The 21,779-nt window shown below is 40.2% G+C and overlaps 1 protein-coding gene across 1 annotated transcript in view; it reads right to left on the bottom strand.

Annotated features, from left to right (window-relative positions):
- The window catches only part of LOC117582074 (hemicentin-1), a 65,955-nt gene that overhangs the window by 3,566 nt on the left and 40,610 nt on the right, over positions 1-21,779 (bottom strand). The gene's annotated exons all lie outside the window — the stretch shown is intronic.

Below are 21,779 nucleotides of genomic sequence, written 5' to 3'. Positions count from 1 at the left end.
GCATCCACTGCCATTTGCATAACAAGGAAAACAGTGCAGTCGTGCGCTTTATTTTCTTAACAACTCAAACAGTTTTTCCTGGCATTACGTTCACACATTTCCGTTAAAAAAAAAACTGCCAATATTAAGAATAAAGAGAGAAAAATCAAAATGAAAGAATTCAAACCTGGCTTTCATTCAGTATAAACGTATTTAAAGTTTAACCAAATATAAACCGAATAAAAAAAAACTGGCACCCGTGATTGCTAGTTTTGTTTAATATCAAGCAACTTTCTATCATTTTTTATAGGAAAGCTCAACCGTTTGTAAACATTTTTTAATTTATTTGCCTTGCAATTTATGTCGAAACTCGTTCTGTTCCAAACTGGCTTTTAGCATGCCTCACAGCCTGTTATTCGGGCCACACAGCAAACTGCACTCAACAGATGCAAATTCCTGCCGTGTCCCGTACTTTCACTTCATGTTTGCGCCTTGGCAAAAATGTTCATTGAAATTTATCACAAGAAACAGCAATTTCATTTTGCCAATTCATGTCAATCTGTGGAGGAAAATGGGAAAACGGGCTGCAGACAGAGAAAAAGAAAGAGGAGTGGAAGTGGGAAAAGGCTGTGGGAAATCAACCATCTCCAAACTTTAGCTACGACCGGATACCTCTGCAGCCCTGTGGGTATTCTGGCAAATGTATAGATGCGATGCAAAAATTTCTTGCATACTTTTTAATAAAGTTTGTTGCATGCCCCAAAGTGGCAAAGAACGAATAAAAACAAAAACTGCGAAACACTCCCAGAGACGGAGTGAGGGAAACATGATTGCATCGTTCATTTCGTTGGCAAAACTTTTCCATTGCCTTTTTTTCTGCTTTGCCAATTTTATTGGCAACAGTATGGACATATTGAAATTATGCAACTACATACATAATGATATACATACATAAATACGTGTACATAGAGCCTGCAAAAAAAGACCAAGACCATGGTCCAAAGTGGGAACCATCTAAGTGGAATATTATTAACAATGTAGCTACTCGTAAAGCAAAGGCGAGGGCAATTACGCTCAGACTGCAGAACTTCATTCATATTAATTAGCAGTGCTGAAGTTTTCTTTACAGAAACTGGAAATTTTGGGAACTCTGTTTATGTAGTAAAAGTTTAGTAAAATGAAGCAAAGTTTTTACTGTGCAGCATGGAAAATTTAAAGATAGTTCTATATAGATAGATAGATAAGATCGATAATAACCATAAGGAGTTAGTATGTTGTATATCCCGAAACAGGATGCCAGGATGTGACAGGATGTGTTTTCGTTTTCCCTTATAATTCAAATTCAACTTATCTATTAAACCTGAATGTCTTCATATAACAACACTCTTATTGTTGTAGAACCCCAGAAATCCAGGAAAATCAATGCCGACATCAGCTAAAGTTGCCAAACAATGGGCGACAAAATGGGACATGTTTTTTTATCGCGCTCTTGGCACTTGGCACATACGAGTACGAGTACGGCACCGCAGATACACCTATGATGGAAGTACACCCATGTGCCATACAGTTATGGGGGCATACAAATATTTGTATTGTTTGCCTTCACCTGCAGACGATGCGAGTGTCACTGTCTGATGCATCTGTGTACCGCGTTGACTGGCTGTCTCTCTGGTTGAGGCTCCTGTTGCTGTTCGCTGTCGGCGGATCCGCTATCTGCTGCTGTGGAGTCAACACGGAACAACACTCGTCATAAAATTTCATGTACAAACCAAAGCCACGGCACATGCGAGCTTAATGACAGGGCAACAACAACACAGAGATCAAGAGACAGGGAGAGCTGAAGTAAGCGCGAAAATAAATGTAAAGCATTGCCAAATATGAGAAAAACAAATAGTTAGCGGTAAATGGCATTGCCATGGCCAGCCACAGGAGCAAAATGAAATTATCTGACTCGCTCTTGGCATTGTTCAGCGGCCTTTATAAATGCATTATGCCAGGCACTCGTGTGCACTGCCAGAGCCAACGAATGCGAGTGGTAAGAAAAATAACAGAAAAGAATGTAAAAAAATGTCGTATTTTCATAGCGAAGTTTGGAATACCCTTGAAAATGTAGTTTTGTTGTGAGCTAATCTTATAGAAGTTATACAAGTTTTAAGTGAATGGCATATGGTTTCCAGAAAGAGAAATTTCAGAGCATAACAGAGTTCTCAAAAAGGTAGCTATACTGTTTTTAAAGGCAAATAAAAAATCGTATGCAGCTGTGGGGTTGTGCAAGATGGAGCTGTTGAGCGGTAACACGTGCGACCTGCCAAAAAATGCAGCCAAGCATGCAACGCGTGGGCGACGTCCTGTGAACTGACGTGAGTAAGGTTGCAGCAGCAGGGGACCATGGGTGCGATGTTCGCCCCTTTAGGTGATGTTGGAGCGTGCTAACCTGGAAATTGCGTTATGTGGAATTCATTATATGTGTCACATTCCAGAGCGCCAGTTCTATTTTCGTTTTTCATGTTCCATCTCCATTTTTTTAAAGTAAATTGCAATGCAATATTTAATGTTAAAATATAAGCTTTTACCTAATTTGATCGAATTATGGTTCATGGTGCCATTAAATCATCAAATTCAAATCCCAATTAAAGTTAGTAGAAATGTTATAGTTTTTTGTTGCATGTTGAAAGGCAAAAACTTGTGACATCATTTGGCATTTAGTACTGCTGCCCGGCGAGCAAATCAAACTCAAATTGTATTCATTTGTTTTTAAATTATTCAGCATGGATTTTAATGAAATTTGCCCATTCTTCAAGGCGAGTTTGAAATTCAATTTCCATTAGCTCGACGGAAAACTTTTTAATTATTTTCCGATGTTTAACGAGGAGGGTGAGGGTAGGTTAGCCATCAACTTTTTATTCGCTTGCAAATGCTGCAAGTTTTCCTTTTGTGCGACAATTTTTGTTTCGCATTCACTCCGGCAAAAAGTTTGTTATTATTTTTGGATTTTTCCCTTTATTGTGACATTGCGCACGCATACACTCAACTTCAATAAAAAAGTTTTAATTTTCCAGCTGTAATAGAGAACGCAACAGCCACGCATCCATCCTGAGTGTATTAGCATGTGAACGAGTGTGCATGTGGGTAACTGAGAGAGCATGTGAGTGTCTGAGTGAGTGTTTTAATGTCAGCATAAACGCACATGAAGCGCACTTAACCTGAATTATGCGCGGCTTTGCGCAGACACGCACAGGGGAAAGTCCCCCTCGTGTCGCATTCTGGTCGTAGTCCCTATTCCATTCCTACTCCAGCCACCATTACGTAAGCTAAATGAGAGGTCCATGGTCGTGTGAATGGGATACCTAGTACTCAGTAGGGCCAATCCGGATATTGAAATCCGCAAGAATTTCTTTCATTTCGGCTCATATCTGCGCAACTTGTTATTTTAATAATGCAATTTTTAAATTTCCTATGAGTCTATATGTAGTACAAATATTTTGATAATTGTTTTTCATTGTGAATTGTCGGGGACCTCAAATTGTAACATATGTATGTACATGCCCAGAGCTCTAGCATACCCATTAACTTGACAAATACTGCATATAACAAAAAACGGGGCAAATAAAAATGCTAGACACTCGAGCATGCAAATAATTGCAGCATTTGTATGAGCTTAACCCATTTCTGTCAGAGGATTTTTCCTTTCATTTCTACCGCTCGATACCCATTGGCTGTTCGCTGTTGGGTGGGTGGACCACGTAAAGTTCTGGAAATGAGGTAAAGTTTTTATCAAAAGCCAGACACAGGCGAACTGCGTCAGATCAAAATTTTCCATATTTAATTTCAATCGCAAAACAGCTCTATTGCTGCATACCAGAGCAATAACCTGGCTACTAGGTACTCATAAAAACTGCAGTTTTTAGAATTACATTTTATTCCCATCCAGTGGTTTGACATCTATAAGTAGAGGAATTTAAAGCGAAACGCACACAAAGGGTCTAAGGGTGCACAAAAGCTGCACTAGTACAGAGCACGTAATGCCAAAACATACATAAATCATCACCGCGTCTCCGCATAAGAATATATTTCCGCTATAAAATGGACGTTTCCGCATTTTCGGAGCATCGTCGGAGCATCGTTCGAGCAACGTTGGAGCTTAGCACAAAACAGGAAGTCAGCTTCGGTTTTCGACTTCTCGTTTTGCAGAAGGTTGCTTCTGTGGGCAGCGGAAATGCAGGTGGGGTTCTGTGGGAACTGTTCCAGTTTCAGAAGCTGCTCGATTTGTGGGTGCTTCGTTATGACTGTTTCCCAGAGATGCCTTTTTAATAGTTTCTCAGCTGACACAAATTTGGTTGGTACTTGCACTTGCACACTCAAAGTTTTTGTTTTACTTCGGCAATTAATTCTTTTTCCAGCTGCAGTTAGTTCATAAATTTTTCATTATGTGAGTGCGCGCCGGAAAATACATTTATGCGTTTTTAAATGCTTGGCAGCATTTAATTCTCTCGGCACTCTCGACCGGATTTGAGGAAGCTGGAGCATATAAATTTGCAACTGTCTGGCGATAAGAACTGAAAGAGAAGTAGTCTGATTCCTGAATTGCTGGACCCCTGCTCCAGATCTATTTTTACTCCTACTGCAGGTCCTTTTGCTATACCTTCTGGCTCGGTGCTGCCTTCAACTCATTCATCAAAAGTGTGCGCCTTTGACTTTTGAAACAAAAGTTTGACAAACTTTCCTTCTTAAGTCCGGGGCGGGCACGAAATCGGCTGTTGGGTAAAGCAGACAATTTAAAATTACGTTGTCACACAGCTCCATAAAACTTTGTGCTACTTAAATATTTTAAACATTTTATAGATAAATCTGCGAACAGTGGATCAGTGTCAGTTACGATTGCGATTTGTGTCAGACATATAAAATATTCCCCCAGGGCAATCGCAGGCCAAGCGGAAACAGATGGATTGGCACGAGTCCTGAAGCTTTCTTGTTTATTTTAGTGATGTGTCAACAAGAAAATAAGTTAGATGGATTAGTCGAGAATTTATTTCCGAGCGTGGAAGTTCATTAGAATATTTTGGACGACTTAAAAAACCATAAAAATTAGAAGAAAACCTTTAAAAGGCATAAAGGACCAATGCCATTGGCCTTCTGCTATTGTTCGTTCAAGTTTCCCACATTAGTGAAAATAAATGACAATTTTAACGAAAATATGAACATACACAAAAGAATGCATAACAAATAAATACAGGGTTTTTATACAAAGAAAACAATAATATACACCATTATTCATAGCTTTTATCTTCACATTTATCAAAACAACTTTTTTTCCTTTTGTTATTCATTTCCACCCATTCCGGACACTGGTACCACTGTGACATTTCCCATTTTCACTTTTCCATCGTCCTCCGATGAAGTTGAAGACATTACTTCTTGTTGTACGGGTGTGTCCATCGTTTAGATCATTTGTTAGGCAAATTTGCGGAAAGTAGCAACGTGACAGGCGTCGCATTAATCATGGCCCATCAAATCGTTGTAATCGAGGTATCAAGTGGCAGGACTAATTGTGTAGATAGGGTGGTGCAGAAAATAAAAAAAAGTACATCAAAGAAGGTTCTTATTGGATTGCCATGCTCTGCCACACCTTCATGAAGTTGTAATTGAAACTGTTCCACGCACCTTGCGTACACGAAGTGTGTTACGTGCCACAGGATCGACCTGACATTGCGATTCTGTAAAAATGAAAATCAAATTTCTCCTTCTCTACAGTTCAAGTTTCTGGCTTGCAATTTTTAGTTAAAACATTGTCTCATGTCGCTGGTAAAAATTAAAATCCAACTGCGGGCAACAACAACTGCTACAGGATGCCCCTTGGAGAATTCGTATACCCTTTGAAGAGGTTATTATGGGTTTGATGTATGTACATAGATGGATAGACAGACGTTATTTTATAAAATCTATCCTTTTACCCAGTAAAGACCCAATGATCATAGTACTACAAGGTACCATAACGCTTGATTACAAGAGTATTTTAAGATTCGGCTAGCCTCAAATAATTTTTGTCATTGTTGGTGTTGCTTTTCAGTCTTTTGCTAACAACTTTGCTGCTTGCACTTTGTCGTAAAAATAAAGTTTTATACACGCATACGCGAGTTGCTTTTTCTATTGTATTACTTACTTGATGCCATTGTGCATGGAGTGGCTACGTGTGTGTCTCTACTTGTGTGCCACTTGTTCTGCTTCCTACATGCCAGATTACAGCAACAATAACAGCAACAACTGGCCCCAACTATGGGTAAGCTTTTGTGGCCCCGCCTTTAGTGTCTTCATTTTTAGTGTGTCATACGAAAAACTTGTCAGTTTTGTGGATCCAGATCCACTCGAATTGTTTTCATTATGCCAACAAATTGGGGAACATTTGTGCGGACAACCAAAGACTTAACCGGGGGCCTGGCCTCATAATAAGCGCAGGAAAAGGAAATTGAATGCCAATACATATTGTAGTTTTATGGCTTTCAACAAATGCGAATGTTGAACGGTAGATAAAAGGTGTGCGATAATTTTATTGATATTTTAACGGAAATTTATTATTGAAGCTGAATTTCTAACAGTTGTGACTGCGTGAAAGTAAATGTAATAAATGGATTAATACATTGTTTTGAATGGTTTAACAGCATGTTTTTCATGTTTATTAATGGTTAAACCGCTCATACAATTCCAATTGAATCCAAAAAGAATCTTTTCCTTTCATCAATTAAAGAATATTTGTATGTGCTTTTACACATAATAATAGGTTGTGGAAATATGTAATTGTAGCATTTAATATGTAATTCACGCAGTACTATCAAACTCGTGTGTGCATGCGTATATTTTACTTGAACATAAACCCCCTAATTTGTGTAATTTTCTGACAAATATATGGACTCTAATTATCGCCCAAGTAAACCAACAATACTGCTAATTTAATTTCAATTTGACCAAACAGTGGACACGCCCGTTTCCTTATAATCCACACTGGCTCATGAACGATTAACTCGCTTAGGAACCTGAGCCGCGGCACTCAGTTGCATATTTCATTAGCATGCAAGAGGCACTTTTAATCCAGCCCAACAACAATATGGAATGGGAGCGCTATAAATTTACCTGCGTGCATGAGGAACGCAAATTGCTTTCCAAGTTTCTAAGAATTGTTGCGGGTGCAGATAGCTGAGGTGCTCTGCAAAAAGTCTCCCGCTGACTGCCCTCACTGCAATTTATAACCGGCATCGTTGCAACTTGAGTTGCGACCCACAATTAATGCGCTTTTAATTAAACTTAAGTGTGCATTTCGCAATTGCGAAATTTTATCCAAGTATTTGAACTTCGTGGAATCTGTAGGCGTGAGGTAGGAGTTTTCCTTTACTCCTTAAATAGTTTACGGAAATGAAGCCCTTTTTTAATGGAGTATGGGCTTATATCATCTAATAGAGGCTTGAGCTGGCTTTTATTTTAATGAAATTTCAAACGAAGCTGGGGAAGGGGAATTTTAATTTAAATTTAAATACCTTTAGTAGAATTTAAGGTTCAACTTACAAATAACTTTGCAAACAGATTTATTAGATTTGAACTTTCTGCTATTTTTGCTCAAACTTTCAATGCTCTATTCCCTAATCCCAGAGCTAGTACATGAGTCCTCAAACTCATTAACTTTTTGCTTAAATTATCTACACCTCTTTCTTTAACCATGATTACACTCGTCAGAGTCTATTCCATTAATTTATGCTACAAACTATTAGAATCTCAACCACAAGAGGATGTTTTCACACGGATAGAGATTGTGCCCGCTCTACATGTATATCTAAGGTTTTAACACTGTGCGCTTGTTATGAACAGCCAAAGCCAACATAAAGAGTGTAACAAATTGAATATTTCGTACCAGCATTAAACTCTCTCGCACACATACAGAGGAACTATGGCTAGCATACCCACCTAGACAGAGAGAGGCCATGGCAAAACACACATTCTGGAATGGAGAGAGAGAAGCTCTGGCTAACCACACACTTAACAAGTTTTTGTGCAGCGAAAAAGCGGAAGCTGCCATATTGAAAAATGCGACAATATTTTGCAGCGGCAACTGGGGGCAGCTCACAGGCATTGCCAATGAGGTGGGCTGTGGTTAGGTGAGGTGTGGTAAGGTTAAGCTTATGCCTTAACTCTATCTAAAGCAGATGAGCGAGTGGAAATTTAGTTACGGCATGGTGCGAAGAGATTGCGCATGCTGAGAACCTTTAATTTGCGAGCTCCTTTGTGATATGCACCTATTCTATATATATTTATATATATTTCCGTACAAATCCCTAGTAGCCCCTGCCCATGCGGTTCATTAGGGCCCGGGCCTGTCGACAACACAAAAGAAAGAAGAAGTAAAACCTTTGATGGCTTTGGGGTATATTTCAGCGTACTGCCAGAACCACAACCAGGTCCGGATCACCCAGCGGGTTTGCTGGTCCTTAAGCTGCAGCTAATTACAGCGCCATAATGAGTGCCACTATTACCAGGTAAGCGGCGTGAAGAGTAGTGGAGTTGAGTGTGAAAGTGCCATTAAAAATAATTTACCGGCAGGGGAGATACCTTAAATTATATAAATATGTGTGGCGAGAACTTAAAATTAATTTGTATAAATTTTAATTTCTGCAGAATACTTGTACATCACTTTTGTAGGACAAATTTAATATTCATGAGTGAATAAAATTGTGATTATTTGCGTGTCAACATATTGACTGACAAGCGAGGTTAATAACGCTCATTGAAACATTTTTGTAATGAAATTCACAGTTTCCCCTTTGAATTCCTTTTTGAGACTTTATTTAAATACATAAATAAATACTGCAAGCTTATACAACATGCAAAGTCCATCAATATATTTTTCGGGAGATTTGGGATATTGAATTCATGAAAAATTCAAGTATGGACTATACTTGAGCTCGAACTCTTACTGAAACTCTTCCAACATTTGGAAATACTTGACATAAGTCGACTTGCGTCCAAAGTTTATGTCACACAAATTTGTTTTTCCTCTGATGAGCTTTCACATTTATTGCAAGCTCAAAAGCTATTTACAAACTATCTGAAACAAATTTCATCTCAAGATCTACTCTTTTCGCTTTGGCTTGCATTGAATTTCCCTTTTGATGGAAACTCTTTTCTGCACTTTCCGTAATGTATAGCAAATGCACTTTCCTCTGATTTACAGCGTGAATGGCATGACTTTCCAAATAAACGGTTACCAATTCGTCTTGATCACGGTCTCTGATTTAAAAATGCAAATGCACTGCACTCCGGTAATCCTTCTCCGGAAAAAAAGGATGCTGTTGCATTAACTGGAAGTCCCTTGTCACTCATTTCAAATCGAGCCAACAAATGCACACAAATTCACATCTCATCGTCCGGACGGCACGACCTTTTTCGTGTTCTTGTTTTTGTGGGGAACCCAAAACCGCATGTATGGTGTCCCGGATCGTGGGCCATATGTCTTGCTGTGTGTGTGCAGTGGGCGAGGGACTTAAGTAATTCATTACTTTTGTCATGCATTGTCATGCATGTTTGCCACGATTTCTTGTCTTCTTTTCCTCTCTTTTTTTAGTGTGTTGTGCTTCGCTGGCGTTGAATTTTTATAGAATGTATCGTGGCTGGCAGGTTTGCTCCGGTTCTTTAGCCCTGTCTGGGCTGAGCTGCACTGACTGCTGTTGCAATTTGTATGCAAAATTGTTTTACAAATTGAGCAAGAAAGATGGCGTAAGCAAAAGGCAGACTCACACACACATGCACACGTCCAGACCCTTAGTCTGACAAAAGAAGAAAGGCACACAAGCCGAGAGCCAGGCAAACAAACAAGAAGCACGTTGACTGCCAAGACAGCCATAGACAGTTGCATTTCACTTTACCGTGTTGCCTTTCTATAAATTTTTGAATTTCAACATTTTCCAACGCACATGACACACTTGTGCACGGAAAAGGATGGAATGCTCTACTTATTCTCCACTCAACTCTCCTCTCAGGTGAAAGCCATGTGCTGCCGTGGTCTGAATGTAACGACAATATTTGCATAATTAATCGAGTTTATTTTTAATTTATGCCAAACAAAAGGCCAACTGATTACAACACACAAATATTTGCGTATTTATTTGCACTGATTACAGGAAAAGTTACAAATAAAAGAAGATTAATTACAATTTAACGAAAGCCTCAGGACCAGAGACATGCAATCAGGATTTGGGCCATCATTCATTGTTTTCGCCTTGGGGTCGGTTTCGCAATCCACACCGCATAATCATTTAAGCCCGAATGCCCTTCAGGACCCTGAGCTATTTTTACAAGTTCTTTTTTTTGCCATCATCTCCTTTGGGGATAAACTTTTTAAGCCGCCATGCTGTTGCTGGTTATCCACTCTTCAAAGTGTAGCAGGTGTTGGCATTTAAAAAAATACAAAAGTACAAGTAAATCCACACAAGGGTCGGGAAAAAGTTGAAGAGGGTACGCGCTGGAAAGAATACTACAATATTTTATTGTATTCTTGAATCGCTTCACGGGAAAAGACGATATTGAGCAGACTCTGTGCGACAGCAACTGGAAAGATTATACAGAGGTGTGTTATGCCTAAGCTTACGGGTCTCAACGATAACGCGATTGAACGGAAAGACATATGGTTTCTAAAGTTTTGGCTTGGAGGAATAGTGGTCCAGACATTTATAAATCAATGAGCAGGAATTACATTTGATATTTCAAGTCTACCTTAAGACTAAAAGTTGAGACAGCGTTTAGAGACTGAGCGTTTTACTTTACAAATGTCAAAGCTAATCGGACGATGAACTGCTCTCAATAAATGATGAGTAAATAGTACTTATAACTCATTTAATGATTCACTTTGATGCAGTTCTTGCTTTAACCTAGTTAAATACTCGCTTATTCGAAAATCAAACAAAAGCTTTTCATGGGAGAAGATTTTCATGCTACATCATGGAGTAAGCCACAAATTTGAGGTTTAGCTCCATGATCCATAGTCTTATTGCACAAAGCTATGGATTGTGGTTTGGTTTTGCGGTCATCTATGCATATTATAATTAAAATATAAATATGGCTTGAGTGCTTACATATTTGCAGAGCTCTTGTCCCAGCAATTTAGGTATTCAAATATTGACTCAAGTTTCTCCAAAGGGATTGGGCCAGAGAGTACTTTGTAAGTTTTATCAGCAGTGTCGCAGCAATTTGTGTGCCTGGCCGAGCCACTTTTAGCATTCGAATTGTTCAGCGTTCAGTGTTCAATGTTCGAGTGGAGACCCGCATGTTCTTCATTTGTTTGTTGGCCAAAGTCCACTCGACGACAACTGGGCCCCACGATGGCAGGGCATGCAGCAGAAGCATGAGGAACTGGTGTGAGAGAACCTGGTCCATTGAACGAACTTTTCCAAAAGTGGAATTGCATTTGCTTTGCTTGAAAAACTATTATAAGTTTGGCCACCACGCCCCATGCAAGAGTTTCAGTTCATCCAACTATGAAAGTACTTTATGTGAGCTAACAAAAATATTTCTTTTATTGAGTTTCACCAGAGCCTGCATCAGAGACAGAGTAAGAGCCGTTTCCAGAACCCCGGCCAGTACTTCAGAAGGAAAGTCCTCGATTTTAGGCTGAGTGGATCTGTCCGGGAACCCCTGCCCAACAGCAGCAGCAGCAGCCACTTGAATGCTATCCCAAAACTTTTGTTCTCAAAGCGAAGCAACAGAGGGCCAAGTCTCCAGTTTCCCACCAAGTGCCATTGTTACCAAAGTCGGAGACAACTTGATACTGAATGAGGCCCCAGTTGGTTGGTTACATGATATATGCCATTTTACAGCTACAAGGAAACCGTTTTATTTGTTTAAATGAAATTTGTCTTCACACAAAAGGTATTAATAGCTTAAGCAAAAAGAAATATTATGAAAGGAACTGCATTTTCAAATTAAACAAATCAGTCTGCGCTCCTACAGATTGATGGCAAATAAAATTATTGTACATTTTATATTTTTTCAACATCATAACACCTCCCCGCTCTTTTTGATGTGCCCAACCATGAGTGCTCCAAAGTATTTTGCTATTCGTGCGCCATTCAAATGCAATTATGTCAATTGGTTTTATGGTCAGTGTGTGCAGGCAGAAAACTATAACATTTGATTTATTAACTACACAAATTAACCGCAAGTGTCTGCTCGTAAATTGTGAAACAGCATTTTTATGCAAATTCTCAACTAATGCGACTTAAATTGTGCAACATTTACCTCTAAAATGTCACGGCAAAACTACATATGTACATAGAACTTTAAAGTTATGCGTTGGCGCTGCAAAAAAGCCAGCGAGTCGAGTCTCTCCCTTTCAACACGGCCAGCGAGTTTGGGGCTGGACAAAAAGCCATCACATGTCGTTATTCTGTGTAATTTGTATTGTGCAAGGGTATATTGTATTTGAGAAAATGTATATTACAGATACTATACAAGAACAAACGCAAATAAATCAGAGTCAATACATGTAGATTTAAGAGAATTTCAACGATAGGGCATCCCATTCTTCTGTAATAAGTATACGGGCAGATCAAGTTAATTTAATCTACTAAAATTAATGGTAATTAAATATTGATGTGGAAACTATGATCCAATGTAGTATTATGTTACCACCGAGATCTCTTTCTAATAAGGTATTATTGGCCCAAAATCCTACTACTGGGTATCTCTGAATGCAAATTTAAGGACTTTAAGCATTAATTTTTAGTAGTTTGTGGCACAAATGATAAACACACACACAAACAAGCCGCAGACTGTGGCATATGTTCGGTGTTTTGTGCGTATTTTGTGAGTTGAGTCGTTGTGTGTAGTTTTGTTGCTTTTCTGATATTATATTCGGTGCTGTTTCTGTTGTTGCTGCTGGTTATTGTTTGTTGCGCTAGTTTTGTGGCCGCGCTTTGTTTTGCATCAGACAATGCAATTTCAAAAACCATTGCGAAAAATGTTGCTTACGCAACACGCGCTCCCCGTCCCGGCTCTATTTATATTCCTATACTCAGCTCTAATCCCACTCCCAGTCCCAGGATATTGTTCCACTCATAGTCGTACTCCCCTTTCTATGCTGCAGTTTCTACCTATTGTTGCACCTAACAGCAGTTAGGCAACAAAAACTGCATTCCTATGCAACTTCAGCGCCAGCCAAGTTTTAATTACGTAAAATATTTTTGCGTAGCCTCGATCTCGCTTTCTCTAATCAACTTAAAAGCCGGGAATAGCAGCTACCTCAGACCCAGCGAAATAGCAATTCGGCAACATGGTCCAAATTGTTGCACTACGGGAAAATGCGTTTTGCACCTATTCTGCGTCGCCTGCTGCATGGCCGCGGCAACACTTCAAAAGACTCAGACCCTGGCCAAGAGCTTAAAAAAGTCAGACTGCCAGTGCATCCAGGGGAGTCTAATAATTGCAACATACTTTCGGGCAAGGTTGTTAGCTTGTCAGTCAGTCAGTCAGTGTTTCAGTTGGTGAGTTTCTCAGAAAAAGAGTCCCTCAATCAGTTGATGTTCTTTGCCAAGGAACTAGTCTTTTTTCGAGGAGTTTTCAGGTAGAAAATGAATATTGTTCTGGGAGAAAGTTGAATTTGTAAAGAAAAACTGCAATTTAATTTTCTGTTGGTTTCATTTATTGCATCTAATTTAATTAAAGACTATCCAAAATTATCTTCAAACTCAGGACAAGTTTTTATCTTTAAAGCGAAAAGTTTTTTATGTAGATTGATCATGATACAATTTCCTACTATTCAGAGCATCTTAAAGTCTGCCTGTCCAACTATGTTGTTTCCCTTTTTGGTTTGTTGTTATGTAATTACTTGCTGAGTGGCGAACGTAAAATGTTTGAGCTGTTCCTAGAGTTGCCAAAGCGACAACAACAGGAGCAGCAGGACGGCCAGCAGCATGAGCAGGAGCAGCACAGACAGAGAAACAAGAGTCCTAAGTGCTTTTTGACATGCAACTACATACTTGCATGGGCATTTATGAAACCATTGGTGTGCTGGTAATAGTGTATGTAGGTGCGAGCATTTATTAACATGCATGTGGCAAGAGAGGCATCAGAAGCAGTATCAGCAGCAGTAGGAGTAGCAACAGCCGCCGCAGTAAAAGCAATTTAGTTTACTGCAAGTGTTGGCCAGTTGGCTACATTGTTCTGCTGCCCTCAGCATTTTAGCTGATTCATGGCTAAACGTTTGGGGCAAACAGTGCGTATGATTGATATCGCCAGGGAGTCAGCCTCTCGCCACAGTGCTAACTAGCAAGTAGTGTACGAAAATTGAATTCCCAACTTACAAGGGAAATTCTGTGGCCACTCAACTGCTTGGAGCCATTAATAGTCAAGTCGAGTCCTCGACCCACACTTGAGGGCGCAGGACAAACAAAGAAGATACAACCAAATAGATACACTAGCCGACATAAATCACAAGTCACCTGGCGTCGCTTGTGGGCTGTTATTTTGGCCAGCAATTGTTAATCAACTGCCAACATGACAGGCACAAATTATGCGAGAGCACGGCGACACGCTGTCAGACCCAGGGCCAAGTCCAAGTCCGAGTCGGAAAGCCAACAGTTCGCCCAACAATACCACTCAGGTGGAGCTGGCCATTCAAGGTCCAATGAAATGTTTGCTAATCTGCTACGTGAATGGAATTTATTACGACCGAGAAGCAGGAAGAAACGATCAAACCAGACTGCTAGCTGGAAACCCATTTTCCATTTTGTGATCAGCGAGTCGAAACGAAATGTTTTCAATCGCATTCAATTGTCATAAATTGGGACATTTGCCAATGAGCACACAAAAGTCAATGCAATTATGTGCAAATTGCATTTTATTTGATTTGATTTGAATAGATTCGATGCCCTGATTGGATTATGCAAATGTTTCCTGCAAACGGCATAAGCACGCAACTAATTGAAGTCCGCTGGCAAAAGTTCAGGCACAACTTTCCCGTGGCAGGTGTTGGTCGCTTTTTCGCGACTGCCTTGTAATGATTGAGCATAAGCTATCCTTATCGCTGATTTGGCCAGAACACTTTTTAATCAATAAAACTTTAAGGCCTCCCAAAGGATTTGTACATCAGACAAACTTTTCTGTTCAGCATCTGCCGGTACTTCCAAATTGAATTCTGGCACATTGGGGAATTTTCGGCAAAGAACCTCAAAGCATAGACAGGTGCGCAACAGAGAATACACTCGTAAAAATGTTTAAATTGATTTGGTTCTAGGGGATTTGGTGGGGGTTTTAGTGGTTTTAGTGAACAGTTTACCTAATGAAGGCCATGGATATTTTTTCACATAAAACACATAGAGAATATGAAATTAAAACTTTAATTCGGCTAAAATTGTTCTGACAGTCTTTTATCAATTTGAGAACACAATACTTCAGGTATTTATGAAAATGATTCCCACCCAACCTTCCCTAATACTCATACCCATTATCCTTTAAGCTGTTTATCTAGTCAGCGGCATTCTCATTTTCAATTAGCACACGGTTTTGATGGTCGCATTATGCTCGTGCGTCTGCAATTTATCCATGCATATCTGCCAAACAAAAATTCGAGTGCAATTACAATTGCAATTGGGGACGCATTCGCAATCGCACAATATTTCGCATGCTTTTTAGGGCTCTCGATTTTTGGATGCCCAACCATCTAATTGCTAAACAGTTTCCTGTTTGTGAAATAATCAACGCGCTGCCCTTTTAAATAAATCATTTGACAAGGGATTTGGTGAGGTCTGTGTGTAGTTTGTTATTCGTACGAATAAACACCATATGCGGTACACCGCAGTCGCTAATTGAAGTGTCAGCCGTACACACGATGCCTATGCATAATGTTTTTAATCTAGTGAACAATGTCCGTGGGCTGGGGGTTAAGGGCATTGACATTTGAGAGGAATGACATTAAAGGTTTTGCAGCTCGAAAATGTGTGGTTTATTAAAAACTAAAAAGGGAAGACATAATGCTTGACAAACTATATTTGTATATATATATATATATATATATATATTTGTATATAGTATTTTGTATATTCTTCAAGGGACAATAACCTTTTTCAATGGCCGAATCTGAATCTTAATCCTGAGAATTTCCTATACACATCAAAAACTAAACGTTCTGTCATTCTTTTGTACGGCTTTCTTTTTTTCGGAACTTTAGTAGAAACTTCTACTCTGTGACCTAAATTGTAAATGTACTCGTGTGTACATGCTGTGGAAAGCAGCTTGCCTGAAAATTGTTCCACTGATGCCTGCAATTGTCACGACAACTAGCTGCCTCTAATTGCAGTTTGACTGCAGTTCTCACTCTGCTATTCGCATAGCATCAACTTGACACAATTCGGCAAGCTCTATGCCTTTTTGCAATTTTGAATGCTCGGGCTAATGTCGGCCTGTTCCCTGGGAGCGTTGCTTTGTTCATGTGACGGGACATGTCATGGGCCACATAAAGAGAGAGTAGTTGTCGTCTGAGTTTGTCATTAGCCCAAGAGAACATATCATGGAGAATTTATGTAAGCTGGATGTCAAGTGGGGACCGACCGATTTGTAGTCGAAAACGACACAGGAAACTTGTAAACTCTGAAATCTCTATTATCAGAGATCTATTAAATTAGTTTCACTCCAAAAGTATAAGAATAAAGATCAAAGAAAAATTTCTAATGAACTACTTTGAGTTGTTCTATGTTTTCTTTTTATTTATTCAAGGCTAAAATATTAAAACTCTCACACTGTGGTACTTACTCCGAACTCAAGCAATATGTTTTTCATTGACATATGTGTATCTTATTTTTTTATACACTCATTCATTTACATATGTCTACCCAAAAACAATTGAATTGAGTTTGCCTATCAATGTATCTAGAGAGAAGCTTTCTTCCTTCCGTCCTTCCATCAGTTGGTTACTATAATTGATTGCATTTTTTGGCACAGGAACTCCCTCTACCAGAGGGAAACGACACACACATATTTCATTCGTTTGGCATTCTCGTATTGCCGCCAGAAACTCTACTTTACTCAGACTTTGTACTTTGTGGTTCCCTACTAATTGGTCACTTGCCGTACACTGATTTATGTGTTTCTTGTTGCCTGGCAATTTGTCTGGTTTATTTGAGGCATGTGGCAGCATTTCGGCAAATATTGTCTGCCAAGACAGCAGGGGAAATTAAATTTATTTTTTTTTGCTTGAAAATAATTTTTGAAAACTTGTCATACATAGCCCAAGTGTCGAGAGCAGCACCAGCACAAGCACCGACACCTACATCGATAGCAGGATACCAGAGCCAGGGACCAGGGCCCCAGGAAGGAGACCAATGCGTAACACTTGGGCCAAACAAACTTGTTTACACATTTTTGGTTGCTCAATTTCTACTGTCAACAGGCAAGCCAACGACAGCCCTCCAAGAACCAGACCAGAACCAGAACTAGACCCAATCCCATCCCATTTCAGCCAACCAGCAAGTTGTTTGTCCTTGTTGTCCTTGTCGGTCTGTTAGTCTGTGGGTGGTGGCAGTAGCAGCCTCTTGGCCTTCTCCAAGTTACTGTGGCACTCTCTTTTCTCTGTTTTTTGCCACTGCACTCAGCAGCAATTGGTCTGGCGTTTAAGCGAAAGAATGCACTAAAAATAATTCACGCTCGAAGCTTGGCAACAGGGGGGCAGCCTACTTGACCATGTGCCAGAACCAGAGAATTGGGTTCCTGTTACTGCTGCCTTGGCCTCATGCAAATGAGCTCTCGGCACGACTTTTCCCTGCTTTATGGCCTGATGCAGTTTCTTTTTTTACGAGTGCAGTACTAAATTACAGTCGCGCATTAAGGCTAATCCATTGCAATGATGACGTTTAGTGGCCCCGGCGACATTTGTGAGAAGTTTTTATGCCCCATAAAAATCACACTGCACAGTGGATGATTTTCCGAATTGTATATAAAATAAAGTAAAGCCATTCTTTATTCCTACAACTTGGCTCTTTCTGTTTTGTAAACTCGGCAGAGCTAAAAATATTGCAGGTTAACTAGTTCTACTTCTGAATATTATAAATTTTATGAAAGTACATTTTTGAATTTTTAATTAACATTTTCTCTGGTTCGTCCCACCGTCTTAACTTCTTACTGGTTAGATCCCTGCCAGACCACATTATCTCCTAAACCCCAGAGCGATTTATCTTTCCGAAAGCTAAGTAAAAAATGACTGCAATTATTAATTAAACCCGCTTTAAATTAATGTTTTGCGGCGTCAGAATTGTGAAACTTCTTTCAGATTTGAATTTTTATTATTTTGTGTGCATTTACTCCACTGTTGCTGATTTTTACTGGTTGGATGCCGGCAGTCTTGTGCTAATTTCGATTAAATTTTCATTCAGCTTATATTTTTTATGGTCCAAAACGTGGGTTGCAGTTGTGCAGGCATTTGCCCCACTGGATGTGATCCCATTCTTCCGTACGAATATGCAATGCATTTAGATGAACATTTTGTGGTGTGCGTGAGTTTTTGCTATTCCATTCAATTACGGAGTCAGGCATGACCTGGTATGTCTATGTCTTATCGTCAGAGTCGGTGGTATGTGTGTGGCAGCCTTTTATGCCTGACTGGAGCCTGTCACATTTGCTTATGCCTAGGCTTAGGTCAAATTATGTTTGACTATAAACGGCATGCGAAATTTTCGGACAAAGCCCAGGGCACATCAATTTTAATCAAAGGCACCGAACGTGCTCTGCATGCTCAAACGTGGACGGGAGGGTATGTCCCCGATAAAGGCCTCATCATATCGTCGCATCAGGCGCAAAGTTTGCAGCTCGGACAACACTTTTGAGAAGTCAAAGCGTCGCAGTAAATCAAAGCTAAGCCTCCAGCGTTGATGACCATTCAACGTCACTTGAACGGGGACTAGAAGAAAGAATCGGGGTGCCCCAAGATGGGCTCGCATGAGGAGAGGGCTGTCTCACCCATTCACAGGCATTGCATCTGTTTGCGAACTTTGAACTTGCACTGAAGCGCATAGCACCAGCTTAACCCTTTAATGCCTTTATCAGCTTTCACATTTCACTGGGCTGGCTCCAGTACGGAGTTTGTTGGGTTATTATACCCTTAAAGAGTATAAGTATTTTTGTTAAAAGTTTGAGACACAGAGATAAGTCTTCATCAACATCAGGCGATCAGGCGAACATCAGTAAGAAAATTAATATTTTTTAGATTAGACATTCCATAATTAAATGCGCTCCTATACATTTCAAACAAATTTAATTAACGTCATATCCGGAAGAGCATCCAGGAAATGAGCACCTGCGGAAATCTTTTCTATGTTTTTGCTTTGCTCTTTCTTGGCCCCAGCTCAGGCGATTGAACACTTTTTTTATTCTCCCTGGGGGCTGGGCACTTGACCGCTGAAATCCCATTTCCTAAGACTGCCCAAGTTTGGTTAGCTTTCTTTGTGTGGCGCCTGCAAGGGCAAATCAATGTCGCTTCGGCTTTAGGGATTCGCCAGGAAACTGTTGCCTCAAAAGAGACCCGAATATATCTGTCTTTGTATTGCATAATATTCCTTCCATTTGCATGGAGACCTCTACCAATTTGTCATCACGCATCACTCATCCTGTAAGGCAAACCTACCGACTAGTGATAAGCTGCTTGTGCTATCCTCGCCCCATTACCTTACTATGACTTCCTGGCCCCTGTCGAGTGATTCTCGGAACAATGTGTCCCGTCTAATCCTTTTTGTGCCCGACTATTATTACTGACTGCAACATAGTTATGGTTATGCTTGGCGAACCAGCTCCGACCCTCACTAAGCTGCTTAGTGAGTTCGCTCCCACATGCTGGCCTCGACCACATCTTTGTCTCAATTTCAGCAATTGACATTCTGCTGCCGGTCGCCGCTTTAATATTTATTAGCTTTTGGCCAGGACTTCAAAGTCAACTGTCTGCCATTAAAATTTAAATAGAGTGAAACCATATTTTATTCGGCCATCCATCTGTCAGTGTCCCCAAGCGTAGGCTTATTTTCATTGTAATGTTTAACAAATGTAGAATTAAAACAAATGTTTTTTTTTCTCCCTCGTTACTTATTATGTTGGCTGATAGTGTGCCTGGGGTCATTTGGGTACTCTGCCAGCAAGTAAATCTCTAGCCAATAAACACAAAATGTGTTGGCCATTTGAATATACATATACATAATTCAGCAGTGATAGACTAGACGAATATAAGGAATGTATATTTTAGACAGAATCAAATCTAGTTACCTCTTCGTTCAACAAAACTTCTGCCGATCAAAAGGACTCCTTTGGCAAGCAACCAAAGACGACTTTAAAATTTAAGTCAACTCTTGAGGCATCCCAGCTACATATACAAGTCGTATACACTGTGGTATTGCCGTTTACGAGATCCCCACAGTTTGTTTATACAACGGACAAACCACAAAAACCATCGAATTTGGCAAAATGTCAGAATGCGGTTTTTCCCACTAAACTTTACGTATTTGCAGGCAAGGCAAAAGTTAAAAGGGCTGCGGTGAATGGATAAGTTTGTTAGCCATACAGAAAAAAACATTGACAAGGACGCAGCGGAGGATGCCTGGTGCTGGCTGAAAAGTTGCGCCAGCAAACATGTGTTGCAATGAGTTATAGTTTTCTTAGCCCTCACCGAAAATCAATAAACCAGGAGCTCCAGCAGTGGCAGACACAATAGTTGAACTTTGAGTAGGGACAGTACCTTCCTCAGGGGGCAGGGGGCACATCGGGACATCGGGCACAACTGCAGAAGCAGTTTCCCAACCCGTACTCGTAATTTTCGAAAAGTCCAAACCAATTGCATTTTCGTTTGGCTGGCACAAACAGGAGTTGCCCCTTCGTAGGGGCTTGCGTGTGTGTGTGCTAATCGTTGCATATCAGTTACGCGTTGCACGTACCGTTCCTGCCTTTTGCCGCCATCGTTTTTCTGCGCAGGTTGAATCTGCTTATTGCCACATAAATCAACCAATATGCCAGACGGAGTTGCATGCCAAAAAATGCATGACTCTGCGTGGATATGTGTGTGTGTGAATGTCATGCCCCCGCCTTGAAGGATATTCTGACTCTACCGACTCCAGACGAAGCAAGCCACGCAGTCAGGCACTCGGGCACGTGTTCCATCTTATCCGTAATATAAGTGGAATCCTATCTGTTCTGTCCCTAGACCCGCTTTATTATCACATTTTTCAGCTCCAACTTCCGAAAACAAAACATATGAATGCAAGAGAGAGAGAGAGAGGGATAACTAAAACTTTGAGGCTTTTTATGGTTTACGACATTCTAATTTCCTCGTAAAAAATCGTTGCCCCTTAAAATATCCAATAACAGCAGCTTCTGTTGAAGACATTGGAAACAAAGTTTCAATTTGTCATATTTTTCAATGAATTTCCTTTGAAGCAATACAAAAACAAAAATCTTGCATCCTAGGAGCTTAATATGGAACCTGAAAAATGAACAAAACACTTAAACAAAGTTTAAGAGAGAGAGAGAGAGAGAGAGCGTCACTCATGACAGACAGTAGTCGCAAATATCCGTACATCAAACCAACTCGGCGTCGCCGACACGGAAGTTTCCTTTGTATTTCCGGTTGCCTCACTGACGACTACACCATTGCCACTGCCTCGATGTCGTCGCCTGTTTGTCGCCTGTCACACATTCACCCTACTCTCCCAGAGATACGGACTCACACACCCACTTGCAGAATAACTCGAACAAATGTCTGCAATTTGCTGGCGTTCGCAGCAAATGAGATGCCAAAA

Source organism: Drosophila guanche, unplaced genomic scaffold, assembly GCF_900245975.1.
Source record: "Drosophila guanche unplaced genomic scaffold, DGUA_6, whole genome shotgun sequence".
In the NCBI taxonomy this organism is placed as follows: Eukaryota; Metazoa; Arthropoda; class Insecta; order Diptera; family Drosophilidae; genus Drosophila; species Drosophila guanche.
The sequence above is the reverse complement of the archived record's forward strand: the minus strand, read 5'-3'. Positions and strand labels throughout refer to the sequence as shown.